At 42.2% G+C, this 18,839-nt stretch overlaps 1 protein-coding gene across 2 annotated transcripts in view; it reads right to left on the reverse strand.

The window, feature by feature from the left end:
- TRIM72 (tripartite motif containing 72) overlaps nt 1-18,839 on the reverse strand; it is a 43,387-nt gene that overhangs the window by 3,390 nt on the left and 21,158 nt on the right. The window lies entirely within an intron of this gene.

Consider the following 18,839-nt stretch of genomic DNA (forward strand, 5'->3'; position numbering starts at 1 on the left):
GATTTAAAATGGACAGGTAATTAGACAAAAGGTCTTTTCAGATCACAATAGAGTACATGTGATTACACATAGACAGAGAAGTGAAAGAAGTCTTTGTCTCCAGGAAATGCCTTTTGTATGAAAGACTGCGATTACAGAATAGACAGGAAAAGCCTCTTTAAGTTTTGATAGGAATGAAGCGAATAGCTAACGCTTTTTAGAGATATTTATTGTCACCCAGGATACACATTTCTTTCATCAGAACAGCTTGAGATAGATGTGACATCTCAGAAAGAAAATATTGAATATCGAAGTTAGTCTTCCGATAAGCGGCCTGCTAGTGCAAACAGCTTCTGATAGGTTTTTAGGCAACATCTGAGTTAATTAGAGACACAACTGTGGATGTATTTTAATGCACACCTGAAACACACTGCTTCTTTGAGTAGCATCATGGGAAAGTCTAAAGAAATCAGCCAATATATCAGGAAGAGAATTGTGGACTTGCATAAGTTTGGCTCATCCTTGCCTACAATTTCAAGATACCTGAAGGTCCCTCGTTCGTCTGTACAAACAATTATATGCAAGTACAAACAAAATGGGAATGTCCAGACATCATAGCGCTCAGGAAGGAGATGGATTCTGTGTCATAAAGATGAACGTGCTTTGGTCCGACATGTGCATATCAACCAAGGACAAAAGCAAAAGACCTTGTGAAGATGATGGTGGAAGCTGGTAAGATTGTGTCAATATCCACAGTGAAACGAGGACTGTATCAACATGGGCTGAAAGGCCACTCTGCCAGGAAGAAGCCATTATTCCAAAAGAAACATAAAAAAGCCAAATTAATGTTTACAAAAGCACACAGGAACAAAGACCTTAATTTTTGGAGACATGTCCTGTGGTCTGATGAAACTAAAATGTAACTTTTTGGGCATAATGACCATCGTTACGCTTGTAGGAAAAAAGGAGAAGGTTGAAAGCCTAAAAACACCATCCCAACTGTGAAACATGGGGGTGGCAGCATCATGTTTTGCTGCAGGAGGGACTGGTTCACTTCACAAAATAGATGGCGTCATGAGAAAAGAAGATTATGTGGCAATACTGAAGCAACATCTCAAGACATCAGCCAGGAAGTTAAAGCTTGGGAGGAAATGGGTCTTCCTAATGGACAATGACCCGAAGCATACTGACAAAACAGCAACAAAGTGGCTTAAGGATAACAAAGTCAATGTTTTGGAGTGGCCATCACAAAGCCCTGATCTCAATCCTATTGAAAATTTATGGGCAAAGCTGAAAAGGCTGCGAGCAAGGCGACCTCCAAACCTGGATCAGTTACACCAGTTTTGTCAGGAGGAATGGGCCCAAATTCCAACCAACTATTGTGAGAAACTTGTGGAAGGAGATCCCAAACGTGTGACCCAAGTCATTCAGTTTAAGGGCAATGGGACCAAATACTAATGAAATGGGTGGAAACTTCTGACTTTGCAGTAAGTAATAAAAATGCCTTAAAAACGGGAAAGGTTTATTCTGATTTCATGTCAGATATTAAGAAAAACCTGCAGATGTGTCTTTATATATAATGGATGCAAACTTCTGGTTTCAACTGTACATACATTACATTACTGACCCTGTACTGATCCTGAGTTAAATCCTGTATTATACTCCAGAGCTGCACTCACTATTCTGCTGGTGCAGTCACTGTGTACATACATTACATTACTGATCCTGAGTTAAATCCTGTATTATACTCCAGAGCTGCACTCACTATTCTGCTGGTGCAGTCACTGTGTACATACATTACATTACTGATCCTGAGTTACATCCTGTATTATACTCCAGAGCTGCACTCACTATTCTGCTGGTGCAGTCACTGTGTACATACATTACATTACTGATCCTGAGTTACATCCTGTATTATACTCCAGAGCTGCACTCACTATTCTGCTGGTGCAGTCACTGTGTACATACATTACATTACTGATCCTGAGTTACATCCTGTATTATACTCCAGAGCTGCACTCACTATTCTGCTGGTGCAGTCACTGTGTACATACATTACATTACTGATCCTGAGTTACGTCCTGTATTATACTCCAGAGCTGTACTCACTATTCTGCTGGTGCAGTCACTGTGTACATACATTACATTACTGATCCTGAGTTACATCCTGTATTATACTCCAGAGCTGCACTCACTATTCTGCTGGTGCAGTCACTGTGTACATACATTACATTACTGATCCTGAGTTACATCCTGTATTATACTCCAGAGCTGCACTCACTATTCTGCTGGTGCAGTCACTGTGTACATACATTACATTACTGATCCTGAGTTACATCCTGTATTATACTCCGGAGCTGCACTCACTATTCTGCTGGTGCAGTCACTGTGTACATACATTACATTACTGATCCTGAGTTACATCCTGTATTTTACTCCAGAGCTGAACTCACTATTCTGCTGGTGCAGTCACTGTGTACATACATTACATTACTGATCCTGAGTTACATCCTGTATTATACCCCAGAGCTGCACTCACTATTCTGCTGGTGCAGTCACTGTGTACATACATTACATTACTGATCCTGAGTTACATCCTGTATTATACTACAGAGCTGCACTCACTATTCTGCTGATGCAGTCACTGCGTACATACATTACATTACTGATCCTGAGTTACCTCCTGTATTATACTCCAGAGCTGCGCTCACTATTCTGCTGGTGCAGTCACTGTGTACATACATTACATTACTGATCCTGAGTTACATCCTGTATTATACCCCAGAGCTGCCCTCACTATTCTGCTGGTGCAGTCACTGTGTACATACATTACATTACTGACCCTGAATTACATCCTGTATTATCCTCCAGAGCAGCAGTCACTATTCTGCTGGTGCAGTCACTGTGTACATACATTACATTACTGATCCTGAGCTCCATCCTGTATTATACCCCAGAGCTGCACTCACTATTCTGCTGGTGCAGTCACTGTGTACATACATTACATTACTGATCCTGAGCTCCATCCTGTATTATCCTCCAGAGCAGCAGTCACTATTCTGCTGGTGCAGTCACTGTGTACATACATTACATTACTGATCCTGAGTTACATCCTGTATTATACTCCAGAGCTGCACTCACTATTCTGCTGGTGGAGTCACTGTGTACATACATTACATTACTGATCCTGAGTTACATCCTGTATTATACTCCAGAGCTGCACTCACTATTCTGCTGGTGCAGTCACTGTGTACATACATTACCTTACTGATCCTGAGTTACATCCTGTATTATACTCCAAAGCTGCGCTCACTATTCTGCTGGTGCAGTCACTGTGTCCATACATTACATTACTGATCCTGAGTTACATCCTGTATTATACTCCAGAGCTGCACTCACTATTCTGCTGGTGCAGTCACTGTGTACATACATTACATTACTGATCCTGAATTACCTCCTGTATTATACCCCAGAGCTGCGCTCACTATTCTGCTGGTGCAGTCACTGTGTACATACATTACATTACTGATCCTGAGTTACATCCTGCATTATACCCCAGAGCTGCACTCACTATTCTGCTGGTGCAGTCACTGTGTACATACATTACATTACTGATCCTGAGTTACCTCCTGTATTATACTCCAGAGCTGCACTCACTATTCTGCTGGTGCAGTCACTGTGTACATACATTACATTACTGATCCTGAGTTACATCCTGTATTATACTCCAGAGCTGCACTCACTATTCTGCTGGCACAGTCCCTGTGTACATACATTACATTACTGATCCTGAGTTACATCCTGTATTATACTCCAGAGCTGTACTCACTATTCTGCTGGTGCAGTCACTGTGTACATACATTACATTACTGATCCTGAGTTACATCCTGTATTATATCCCAGAGCTGCGCTCACTATTCTGCCGGTGCAGTCACTGTGTACATACATTACATTACTGATCCTGAGTTACATCCTATATTATACCCCCCAGAGCTGCGCTCACTATTCGGCTGGTGCAGTCACTGTGTACATACATTACATTACTGATCCTGAGTTACATCCTGTATTATACTCCAGAGCTGCAATCACTATTCTGCTGGTTCAGTCACTGTGTACATACATTACATTACTGATCCTGTACTGATCCTGAGTTACATCCTGTATTATACTCCAGAGCTGCACTCACTATTCTGCTGGTGCAGTCACTGTGTACATACATTACATTACTGATCCCGAGTTACATCCTGTATTATACCCCAGAGCTGCACTCACTATTCTGCTGGTGCAGTCACTGTGTACATACATTACATTACTGATCCTGAGTTACATCCTGTATTATACTCCAGAGCTGCACTCACTATTCTGCTGGTGCAGTCACTGTGTACATACATTACATTACTGATCCTGAGTTACATCCTGTATTATACTCCAGAGCTTCACTCACTATTCTGCTGGTGCAGTCACTGTGTACATACATTACATTACTGATCCTGAGTTACCTCCTGTATTATACTCCAGAGCTGCACTCACTATTCTGCTGGTGCAGTCACTGTGTACATACATTACATTACTGACCCTGAGTTACATCCTGTATTATACTCCAGAGCTGCACTCACTATTCTGCTGGTGCAGTCACTGTGTACATACATTACATTACTGATCCTGAGTTACATCCTGTATTGTACTCCAGAGCTGCACTCACTATTCTGCTGGTGCAGTCACTGTGTACATACATTACATTACTGATCCTGAGTTACCTCCTGTATTATACTCCAGAGCTGCACTCACTATTCTGCTGGTGCAGTCACTGTGTACATACATTACATTACTGATCCTGAGTTACCTCCTGTATTATACTCCAGAGCGGCACTCACTATTCTGCTGGTGCAGTCACTGTGTACATACATTACATTACTGATCCTGAGTTACATTGTGTATTATACTCCGGAGCTGCACTCACTATTCTGCTGGTGCAGTCACTGTGTACATACATTACATTACTGATCCTGAGTTACATCCTGTATTATACTCCGGAGCTGCACTCACTATTCTACTGGTGCAGTCACTGTGTACTTACATTACATTAATGATCCTGAGTTACCTCCTGTATTATACTCCAGAGCTGCACTCACTATTCTGCTGGTGCAGTCACTGTGTACATACATTACATTACTGATCCTGAGTTACCTCCTGTATTATACTCCAGAGCTGCACTCACTATTCTGCTGGTGCAGTCACTGTGTACATACATTACATTACTGATCCTGAGTAACCTCCTGTATTATACTCCAGAGCGGCACTCACTATTCTGCTGGTGCAGTCACTGTGTACATACATTACATTACTGATCCTGAGTTACATCCTGTATTATACTCCAGAGCTGCACTCACTATTCTGCCGGTGCAGTCACTGGGTACATACATTACATTGCTGATCCTGAGTTACATCCTGTATTATACTCCAGAGCTGCACTCACTATTCTGCTGGTGCAGTCACTGTGTACATACATTACATTACTGATCCTGAGTTACATCCTGTATTATACCCCAGAGCTGCACTCACTATTCTGCTGGTGCAGTCACTGTGTACATACATTACATTACTGATCCTGAGTTACATCCTGTATTATACCCCAGAGCTGCACTCACTATTCTGCTGGTGCAGTCACTGTGTACATACATTACATTACTGATACTGAGTTACATCCTGTATTATACCCCAGAGCTGCACTCACTATTCTGCTGGTGCAGTCACTGTGTACATACATTACATTACTGATCCTGAGTTACATCCTGTATTATACTCCAGAGCTGCGCTCACTATTCTGCTGGAGCTGTCCTTGTGTACATACATTACATTACTGATCCTGAGTTACATCCTGTATTATACTCCAGAGCTGCACTCACTATTCTGCTGGTGCAGTCACTGTGTACATACATTACATTACTGATCCTGAGTTACATCCTGTATTATACTCCAGAGCTGCGCTCACTATTCTGCTGGAGCTGTCCTTGTGTACATACATTACATTACTGATCCTGAGTTACATCCTGTATTATACTCCAGAGCTGCACTCACTATTCTGCTGGTGCAGTCACTGTGTACATACATTACATTACTGATCCTGAGTTAAATCCTGTATTATACTCCGGAGCTGCACTCACTATTCTGCTGGTGCAGTCACTGCGTTCATACATTACATTACTGATCCTGAGTTACCTCCTGTATTATACTCCAGAGCTGCACTCACTATTCTGCTGGTGCAGTCACTGTGTACATACATTACTGATCCTGAGTTACATCCTGTATTATACCCCAGAGCTGCACTCACTATTCTGCTGTTGCAGTCACTATGTACATACATTACATTACTGATCCTGAGTTACATCCTGTATTATACTCTAGAGCTGCACTCACTATTCTGCTGGTGCAGTCACTGTGTACATACATTACATTACTGATCCTGAGTTACATCCTGTATTATACCCCAGAGCTGCACTCACTATTCTGCTGGTGCAGTCATTGTGTACATACATTACTGATCCTGAGTTACATCCTGTATTATACTCCAGAGCTGCACTCACTATTCTGCTGGTGCAGTCACTGTGTACATACATTACATTACTGATCCTGAGTTACATCCTGTATTATACCCCAGAGCTGCACTCACTATTCTGCTGGTGCAGTCACTGTGTACATACATTACATTACTGATCCTGAGTTACATCCTGTATTATACTCCAGAGCTGCGCTCACTATTCTGCTGGTGCAGTCACTGTGTACATACATTACATTACTGATCCTGAGTTACATCCTGTATTATACTCCAGAGCTGCACTCACTATTCTGCTGGTGGAGTCACTGTGTACATACATTACATTACTGATCCTGAGTTACATCCTGTATTATTCTCCAGAGCTGCACTCACTATTCTGCTGGTGCAGTCACTGTGTACATACATTACATTACTGATCCTGAGTTACATCCTGTATTATACCCCAGAGCTGCACTCACTATTCTGCTGGTGCAGTCACTGTGTACATACATTACATTACTGATCCTGAGTTACATCCTGTATTATACTCCAGAGCTACACTCACTATTCTGCTGGTGCAGTCACTGTGCACATACATTACTGATCCTGAGTTACATCCTGTATTATACTCCAGAGCTGCACTCACAATTCTGCTGGTGGAGTCACTGTGTACATACATTACATTACTGATCCTGAGTTACATCCTGTATTATACTCCAGAGCTGCACTCACTATTCTGCTGGTGCAGTCACTGTGTACATACATTACATTACTGATCCTGAGTTACATCCTGTATTATACTCCAGAGCTGCGCTCACTATTCTGCTGGTGCAGTCACTGTGTACATACATTACATTACTGATCGTGAGTTACATCCTGTATTATACTCCAGAGCTGCACTCACTATTCTGCTGGTGGAGTCACTGTGTACATACATTACATTACTGATCCTGAGTTACATCCTGTATTATACCCCAGAGCTTCACTCACTATTCTGCTGGTGCAGTCACTGTGTACATACATTACATTACTGATCCTGAGTTACATCCTGTATTATACCCCAGAGCTGCACTCACTATTCTGCTGGTGCAGTCATTGTGTACATACATTACTGATCCTGAGTTACATCCTGTATTATACTCCAGAGCTGCACTCACTATTCTGCTGGTGGAGTCACTGTGTACATACATTACATTACTGATCCTGAGTTACATCCTGTATTATACCCCAGAGCTGCACTCACTATTCTGCTGGTGCAGTCACTGTGTACATACATTACATTACTGATCCTGAGTTACATCCTGTATTATACTCCAGAGCTGCACTCACTATTCTGCTGGTGCAGTCACTATGTACATACATTACATTACTGATCCTGTACTGATCCTGAGTTACATCCTGTATTATACTCCAGAGCTGCACTCACTATTCTGCTGGTGCAGTCACTGTGCACATACATTACTGATCCTGAGTTACATCCTGTATTATACTCCAGAGCTGCACTCACTATTCTGCTGGTGCAGTCACTGTGTACATACATTACATTACTGATCCTGAGTTACATCCTGTATTATACTCCAGAGCTGCACTCACTATTCTGCTGGTGCAGTCACTATGTACATACATTACATTACTGATCCTGTACTGATCCTGAGTTACATCCTGTATTATACTCCAGAGCTGCACTCACTATTCTGCTGGTGCAGTCACTGTGTACATACATTACATTACTGATCCTGAGTTACATTGTGTATTATACTCCGGAGCTGCACTCACTATTCTGCTGGTGCAGTCACTGTGTACATACATTACATTACTGATCCTGAGTTACATCCTGTATTATACTCCAGAGCTGCACTCACTATTCTACTGGTGCAGTCACTGTGTACTTACATTACATTAATGATCCTGAGTTACCTCCTGTATTATACTCCAGAGCTGCACTCACTATTCTGCTGGTGCAGTCACTGTGTACATACATTACATTACTGATCCTGAGTTACCTCCTGTATTATACTCCAGAGCTGCACTCACTATTCTGCTGGTGCAGTCACTGTGTACATACATTACATTACTGATCCTGAGTTACCTCCTGTATTATACTCCAGAGCTGCACTCACTATTCTGCTGGTGCAGTCACTGTGTACATACATTACATTACTGATCCTGAGTTACCTCCTGTATTATACTCCAGAGCTGCACTCACTATTCTGCTGGTGCAGTCACTGTGTACATACATTACATTACTGATCCTGAGTTACATCCTGTATTATACTCCAGAGCTGCACTCACTATTCTGCTGGTGCAGTCACTGTGTACATACATTACATTACTGATCCTGAGTTACATCCTGTATTATACTCCAGAGCTGCACTCACTATTCTACTGGTGCAGTCACTGTGTACTTACATTACATTAATGATCCTGAGTTACCTCCTGTATTATACTCCAGAGCTGCACTCACTATTCTGCTGGTGCAGTCACTGTGTACATACATTACATTACTGATCCTGAGTTACCTCCTGTATTATACTCCAGAGCTGCACTCACTATTCTGCTGGTGCAGTCACTGTGTACATACATTACATTACTGATCCTGAGTTACATCCTGTATTATACCCCAGAGCTGCACTCACTATTCTGCTGGTGGAGTCACTGTGTACATACATTACATTACTGATCCTGAGTTACCTCCTGTATTATACTCCAGAGCTGCACTCACTATTCTGCTGGTGCAGTCACTGTGTACATACATTACATTACTGATCCTGAGTTACATCCTGTATTATACTCCAGAGCTGCACTCACTATTCTGCCGGTGCAGTCACTGGGTACATACATTACATTGCTGATCCTGAGCTACATCCTGTATTATACTCCAGAGCTGCACTCACTATTCTGCTGGTGCAGTCACTGTGTACATACATTACATTACTGATCCTGAGTTACATCCTGTATTATCCTCCAGAGCTGCACTCACTATTCTGCTGGTGCAGTCACTGTGTACATACATTACATTACTGATCCTGAGTTACATCCTGTATTATACCCCAGAGCTGCACTCACTATTCTGCTGGTGCAGTCACTGTGTACATAAATTACATTACTGATCCTGAGTTACATTGTGTATTATACTCCGGAGCTGCACTCACTATTCTGCTGGTGCAGTCACTGTGTACATACATTACATTACTGATCCTGAGTTACATCCTGTATTATACTCCAGAGCTGCACTCACTATTCTACTGGTGCAGTCACTGTGTACTTACATTACATTAATGATCCTGAGTTACCTCCTGTATTATACTCCAGAGCTGCACTCACTATTCTGCTGGTGCAGTCACTGTGTACATACATTACATTACTGATCCTGAGTTACCTCCTGTATTATACTCCAGAGCTGCACTCACTATTCTGCTGGTGCAGTCACTGTGTACATACATTACATTACTGATCCTGAGTTACCTCCTGTATTATACTCCAGAGCTGCACTCACTATTCTGCTGGTGCAGTCACTGTGTACATACATTACATTACTGATCCTGAGTTACATCCTGTATTATACTCCAGAGCTGCACTCACTATTCTGCCGGTGCAGTCACTGGGTACATACATTACATTGCTGATCCTGAGCTACATCCTGTATTATACTCCAGAGCTGCACTCACTATTCTGCTGGTGCAGTCACTGTGTACATACATTACATTACTGATCCTGAGTTACATCCTGTATTATACCCCAGAGCTGCACTCACTATTCTGCTGGTGCAGTCACTGTGTACATACATTACATTACTGATCCTGAGTTACATCCTGTATTATACCCCAGAGCTGCACTCACTATTCTGCTGGTGCAGTCACTGTGTACATACATTACATTACTGATCCTGAGTTACATCCTGTATTATACTCCAGAGCTGCACTCACTATTCTGCTGGTGCAGTCACTGTGTACATACATTACATTACTGATCCTGAGTTACATCCTGTATTATACTCCAGAGCTGCACTCACTATTCTGCTGGTGCAGTCACTGTGTACATACATTACATTACTGATCCTGAGTTACATCCTGTATTATACTCCAGAGCTGCGCTCACTATTCTGCTGGAGCTGTCCTTGTGTACATACATTACATTACTGATCCTGAGTTACATCCTGTATTATACTCCAGAGCTGCACTCACTATTCTGCTGGTGCAGTCACTGTGTACATACATTACATTACTGATCCTGAGTTAAATCCTGTATTATACTCCGGAGCTGCACTCACTATTCTGCTGGTGCAGTCACTGTGTACATACATTACATTACTGATCCTGAGTTACATCCTGTATTATACTCCAGAGCTGCACTCACTATTCTGCTGGTGCAGTCACTGTGTACATACATTACATTACTGATCCTGAGTTACATCCTGTATTATACCCCAGAGCTGCACTCACTATTCTGCTGGTGCAGTCATTGTGTACATACATTACTGATCCTGAGTTACATCCTGTATTATACTCCAGAGCTGCACTCACTATTCTGCTGGTGGAGTCACTGTGTACATACATTACATTACTGATCCTGAGTTACATCCTGTATTATACCCCAGAGCTGCACTCACTATTCTGCTGGTGCAGTCACTGTGTACATACATTACATTACTTATCCTGAGTTACATCCTGTATTATACTCCAGAGCTGCGCTCACTATTCTGCTGGTGCAGTCACTGTGTACATACATTACATTACTGATCCTGAGTTACATCCTGTATTATACTCCAGAGCTGCACTCACTATTCTGCTGGTGGAGTCACTGTGTACATACATTACATTACTGATCCTGAGTTACATCCTGTATTATACCCCAGAGCTGCACTCACTATTCTGCTGGTGCAGTCACTGTGTACATACATTACATTACTTATCCTGAGTTACATCCTGTATTATACTCCAGAGCTGCGCTCACTATTCTGCTGGTGCAGTCACTGTGTACATACATTACATTACTGATCCTGAGTTACATCCTGTATTATTCTCCAGAGCTGCACTCACTATTCTGCTGGTGCAGTCACTGTGTACATACATTACATTACTGATCCTGTACTGATCCTGAGTTACATCCTGTATTATACTCCAGAGCTGCACTCACTATTCTGCTGGTGCAGTCACTATGTACATACATTACATTATTGATCCTGAGTTACATCCTGTATTATACTCCAGAGCTGCACTCACTATTCTGCTGGTGCAGTCACTATGTACATACATTACATTACTGATCCTGAGTTACATCCTGTATTATACTCCAGAGCTGCACTCACTATTCTGCTGGTGCAGTCACTGTGCACATACATTACTGATCCTGAGTTACATCCTGTATTATACTCCAGTGCTGCACTCACTATTCTGCTGGTGGAGTCACTGTGTACATACATTACATTACTGATCCTGAGTTACATCCTGTATTATACCCCAGAGCTGCACTCACTATTCTGCTGGTGCAGTCACTGTGTACATACATTACATTACTGATCCTGAGTTACATCCTGTATTATACCCCAGAGCTGCACTCACTATTCTGCTGGTGCAGTCATTGTGTACATACATTACTGATCCTGAGTTACATCCTGTATTATACTCCAGAGCTGCACTCACTATTCTGCTGGTGGAGTCACTGTGTACATACATTACATTACTGATCCTGAGTTACATCCTGTATTATACCCCAGAGCTGCACTCACTATTCTGCTGGTGCAGTCACTGTGTACATACATTACATTACTGATCCTGAGTTACATCCTGTATTATACCCCAGAGCTGCACTCACTATTCTGCTGGTGCAGTCATTGTGTACATACATTACTGATCCTGAGTTACATCCTGTATTATACTCCAGAGCTGCACTCACTATTCTGCTGGTGGAGTCACTGTGTACATACATTACATTACTGATCCTGAGTTACATCCTGTATTATACCCCAGAGCTGCACTCACTATTCTGCTGGTGCAGTCACTGTGTACATACATTACATTACTGATCCTGAGTTACATCCTGTATTATACTCCAGAGCTGCACTCACTATTCTGCTGGTGCAGTCACTATGTACATACATTACATTACTGATCCTGTACTGATCCTGAGTTACATCCTGTATTATACTCCAGAGCTGCACTCACTATTCTGCTGGTGCAGTCACTGTGCACATACATTACTGATCCTGAGTTACATCCTGTATTATACTCCAGAGCTGCACTCACTATTCTGCTGGTGCAGTCACTGTGTACATACATTACATTACTGATCCTGAGTTACATCCTGTATTATACTCCAGAGCTGCACTCACTATTCTGCTGGTGCAGTCACTATGTACATACATTACATTACTGATCCTGTACTGATCCTGAGTTACATCCTGTATTATACTCCAGAGCTGCACTCACTATTCTGCTGGTGCAGTCACTGTGCACATACATTACTGATCCTGAGTTACATCCTGTATTATACTCCAGAGCTGCACTCACTATTCTGCTGGTGCAATCACTGTGTACATACATTACATTACTGATCCTGAGTTACATCCTGTATTATACTCCAGAGCTGCACTCACTATTCTGCTGGTGCAGTCACTGTGTACATACATTACATTACTGATCCTGAGTTACATCCTGTATTATACTCCAGAGCTGCACTCACTATTCTGCTGGTGGAGTCACTGTGTACATACATTACATTACTGATCCTGAGTTACATCCTGTATTATACTCCAGAGCTGCACTCACTATTCTGCTGGTGCAATCACTGTGTACATACATTACATTACTGATCCTGAGTTACATCCTGTATTATACTCTAGAGCTGCACTCACTATTCTGCTGGTGCAGTCACTGTGTACATACATTACATTACTGATCCTGAGTTACATCCTGTATTATACTCCAGAGCTCCACTCACTATTCTGCTGGTGCAGTCACTGTGTACATACATTACATTACTGATCCTGAGTTACATCCTGTATTATACTCCAGAGCTGCACTCACTATTCTGCTGGTGCAGTCACTGTGTACATACATTACATTACTGATCCTGAGTTACATCCTGTATTATACTCCAGAGCTGCACTCACTATTCTGCTGGTGCAGTCACTGTGTACATACATTACATTACTGATCCTGAGTTACATCCTGTATTATACTCCAGAGCTGCACTCACTATTCTGCTGGTGCAGTCACTGTGTACATACATTACATTACTGATCCTGAGCTACATCCTGTATTATACTCCAGAGCTGCGCTCATTATTCTGCTGGTGCAGTCACTGTGTACATACATTACATTACTGATCCTGAGTTACATCCTGTATTATACTCCAGAGCTGCACTCACTATTCTGCTGGTGCAGTCACAGTGTACACACATTACATTACTGATCCTGAGTTACATCCTGTATTATACTCCAGAGCTGCACTCACTATTCTGCTGGTGCAGTCACTGTGAACATACATTACATTACTGATCCTGAGTTACATCCTGTATTATACTCCAGAGCTGCACTCACTATTCTGCTGGTGCAGTCACAGTGTACATACATTACATTACTGATCCTGAGTTACATCCTGTATTATACTCCGGAGCTGCACTCACTATTCTGCTGGTGCAGTCACAGTGTACATACATTACATTACTGATCCTGAGTTACATCCTGTATTATACTCCAGAGCTGCACTCACTATTCTGCTGGTGGAGTCACTGTGTACATACATTACATTACTGATCCTGAGTTACATCCTGTATTATACTCCAGAGCTGCACTCACTATTCTGCTGGTGCAGTCACAGTGTACATACATTACATTACTGATCCTGAGTTACATCCTGTATTATACTCCAGAGCTGCACTCACTATTCTGCTGGTGCAGTCACTGTGTACATACATTACATTACTGATCCTGAGTTACCTCCTGTATTATACTCCAGAGCTGCACTCACTATCCTGCTGGTGCAGTCACTGTGTACATACATTACATTACTGATCCTGAGTTACATCCTGTATTATACTCCAGAGCTGCACTCACTATTCTGCTGGTGCAGTCACTGTGAACATACATTACATTACTGATTATGAGTTACATCCTGTATTATACTCCAGAGCTGCACTCACTATTCTGCTGGTGCAGTCACTGTGTACATACATTACATTACTGATCCTGAGTTACATCCTGTATTATACCCCAGAGCTGCACTCACTATTCTGCTGGTGCAGTCACTGTGTACATACATTACATTACTGATCCTGAGTTACATCCTGTATTATACTCCAGAGCTGCACTCACTATCCTGCTGGTGCAGTCACTGTGTACATACATTACATTACTGATCCTGAGTTACATCCTGTATTATACTCCAGAGCTGCACTCACTATTCTGCTGGTGCAGTCACTGTGTACATACATTACATTACTGATCCTGAGTTACATCCTGTATTATACCCCAGAGCTGCACTCACTATTCTGCTGGTGCAGTCACTGTGTACATACATTACATTACTGATCCTGAGTTACATCCTGTATTATACTCCAGAGCTGCACTCACTATCCTGCTGGTGCAGTCACTGTGTACATACATTACATTACTGATCCTGAGTTACATCCTGTATTATACTCCAGAGCTGCACTCACTATTCTGCTGGTGCAGTCACTGTGTGCATACATTACATTACTGATCCTGAGTTACATCCTGTATTATACTCCAGAGCTGCACTCACTATTCTGCTGGTGCAGTCACTGTGTCTCCTGTATTATACTCCAGAGCTGCACTCACTATTCTGCTGGTGCAGTCACTGTGTACATCCATTACATTACTGATCCTGAGTTACATCCTGTATTATACCCCAGAGCTGCACTCACTATTCTGCTGGTGCAGTCACTGTGTACATACATTACATTACTGATCCTGAGTTACCTCCTGTATTATACTCCAGAGCTGCACTCACTATTCTGCTGGTGCAGTCACTGTGTACATACATTACATTACTGATCCTGAGTTACATCCTGTATTATACTCCAGAGCTGCACTCACTATTCTGCCGGTGCAGTCACTGGGTACATACATTACATTGCTGATCCTGAGTTACATCCTGTATTATACTCCAGAGCTGCACTCACTATTCTGGCGGTGCAGTCACTGGGTACATACATTACATTGCTGATCCTGAGTTACATCCTGTATTATACTCCAGAGCTGCACTCACTATTCTGCTGGTGCAGTCACTGTGTACATACATTACATTACTGATCCTGAGTTACATCCTGTATTATACCCCAGAGCTGCACTCACTATTCTGCTGGTGCAGTCACTGTGTACATACATTACATTGCTGATCCTGAGTTACATCCTGTATTATACCCCAGAGCTGCACTCACTATTCTGCTGGTGCAGTCACTGTGTACATACATTACATTACTGATCCTGAGTTACATCCTGTATTATACTCCAGAGCTGCGCTCACTATTCTGCTGGAGCTGTCCTTGTGTACATACATTACATTACTGATCCTGAGTTACATCCTGTATTATACTCCAGAGCTGCACTCACTATTCTGCTGGTGCAGTCACTGTGTACATACATTACATTACTGATCCTGAGTTAAATCCTGTATTATACTCCAGAGCTGCACTCACTATTCTGCTGGTGCAGTCACTGCGTTCATACATTACATTACTGATCCTGAGTTACCTCCTGTATTATACTCCAGAGCTGCACTCACTATTCTGCTGGTGCAGTCACTGTGTACATACATTACTGATCCTGAGTTACATCCTGTATTATACCCCAGAGCTGCACTCACTATTCTGCTGTTGCAGTCACTATGTACATACATTACATTACTGATCCTGAGTTACATCCTGTATTATACTCCAGAGCTGCACTCACTATTCTGCTGGTGCAGTCACTGTGTACATACATTACATTACTGATCCTGAGTTACATCCTGTATTATACTACAGAGCTGCACTCACTATTCTGCTGGTGCAGTCACTGTGTACATACATTACATTACTGATCCTGAGTTACATCCTGTATTATACTCCAGAGCTGCACTCACTATTCTGCTGGTGCAGTCATTGTGTACATACATTACTGATCCTGAGTTACATCCTGTATTATACTCCAGAGCTGCACTCACTATTCTGCTGGTGCAGTCATTGTGTACATACATTACATTACTGATCCTGAGTTACATCCTGTATTATACTCCAGAGCTGCACTCACTATTCTGCTGGTGGAGTCACTGTGTACATACATTACATTACTGATCCTGAGTTACATCCTGTATTATACTCCAGAGCTGCACTCACTATTCTGCTGGTGCAGTCACTGTGTACATACATTACATTACTGATCCTGAGTTACATCCTGTATTATACCCCAGAGCTGCACTCACTATTCTGCTGGTGCAGTCACTGTGTACATACATTACATTACTGATCCTGAGTTACATCCTGTATTGTACTCCAGAGCTGCACTCACTATTCTGCTGGTGCAGTCACTGTGTACATACATTACATTACTGATCCTGAGTTACATCCTGTATTATACTCCAGAGCTGCACTCACTATTCTGCTGGTGGAGTCACTGTGTACATACATTACATTACTGATCCTGAGTTACATCCTGTATTATACTCCAGAGCTGCACTCACTATTCTGCTGGTGCAGTCACTGTGTACATACATTACATTACTGATCCTGAGTTACATCCTGTATTATACCCCAGAGCTGCACTCACTATTCTGCTGGTGCAGTCACTGTGTACATACATTACATTACTGATCCTGAGTTACATCCTGTATTGTACTCCAGAGCTGCACTCACTATTCTGCTGGTGCAGTCACTGTGTACATACATTACATTACTGATCCTGAGTTACATCCTGTATTGTACTCCAGAGCTGCACTCACTATTCTGCTGGTGCAGTCACTGTGTATATACATTACATTACTGATCCTGAGTTACATCCTGTATTATACTCCAGAGCTGCACTCACTATTCTGCTGGTGCAGTCACTGTGTACATACATTACATTACTGATCCTGAGTTACCTCCTGTATTATACTCCAGAGCTGCACTCACTATTCTGCTTGTGCAGTCATTGTGTACATACATTACATTACTGATCCTGAGTTACATCCTGTATTATACTCCAGAGCTGCACTCACTATTCTGCTGGTGCAGTCACTGTGTACATACATTACATTACTGATCCTGAGTTACATCCTGTATTATACTCCAGAGCTGCACTCACTATTCTGCTGGTGGAGTCACTGTGTACATACATTACATTACTGATCCTGAGTTACATCCTGTATTATACCCCAGAGCTGCACTCACTATTCTGCTGGTGCAGTCACTGTGTACATACATTACATTACTGATCCTGAGTTACATCCTGTATTATACTCCAGAGCTGCGCTCACTATTCTGCTGGTGCAGTCACTGTGTACATACATTACATTACTGATCCTGAGTTACATCCTGTATTATACTCCAGAGCTGCACTCACTATTCTGCTGGTGGAGTCACTGTGTACATACATTACATTACTGATCCTGAGTTACATCCTGTATTATTCTCCAGAGCTGCACTCACTATTCTGCTGGTGCAGTCACTATGTACATACATTACATTACTGATCCTGAGTTACATCCTGTATTATACTCCAGAGCTGCACTCACTATTCTGCTGGTGCAGTCACTGTGCACATACATTACTGATCCTGAGTTACATCCTGTATTATACTCCAGAGCTGCACTCACTATTCTGCTGGTGGAGTCACTGTGTACATACATTACATTACTGATCCTGAGTTACATCCTGTATTATACTCCAGAGCTGCACTCACTATTCTGATGGTGCAGTCACTGTGTACATACATTACATTACTGATCCTGTACTGATCCTGAGTTACATTCTGTATTATACTCCAGAGCTGCACTCACTATTCTGCTGGTGCAGTCACTGTGCACATACATTACTGATCCTGAGTTACATCCTGTATTATACTCCAGAGCTGCACTCACTATTCTGCTGGTGGAGTCACTGTGTACATACATTACATTACTGATCCTGAGTTACATCCTGTATTATACCCCAGAGCTTCACTCACTATTCTGCTGGTGCAGTCACTGTGTACATACATTACATTACTGATCCTGAGTTACATCCTGTATTATACCCCAGAGCTGCACTCACTATTCTGCTGGTGCAGTCATTGTGTACATACATTACTGATCCTGAGTTACATCCTGTATTATACTCCAGAGCTGCACTCACTATTCTGCTGGT

The sequence above is a fragment of the Phyllobates terribilis genome, unplaced genomic scaffold (genome assembly GCF_046119375.1).
Source record: "Phyllobates terribilis strain yellow unplaced genomic scaffold, ASM4611937v1 Scaffold_9__5_contigs__length_417890890, whole genome shotgun sequence".
Classification (NCBI taxonomy): Eukaryota; Metazoa; Chordata; class Amphibia; order Anura; family Dendrobatidae; genus Phyllobates; species Phyllobates terribilis.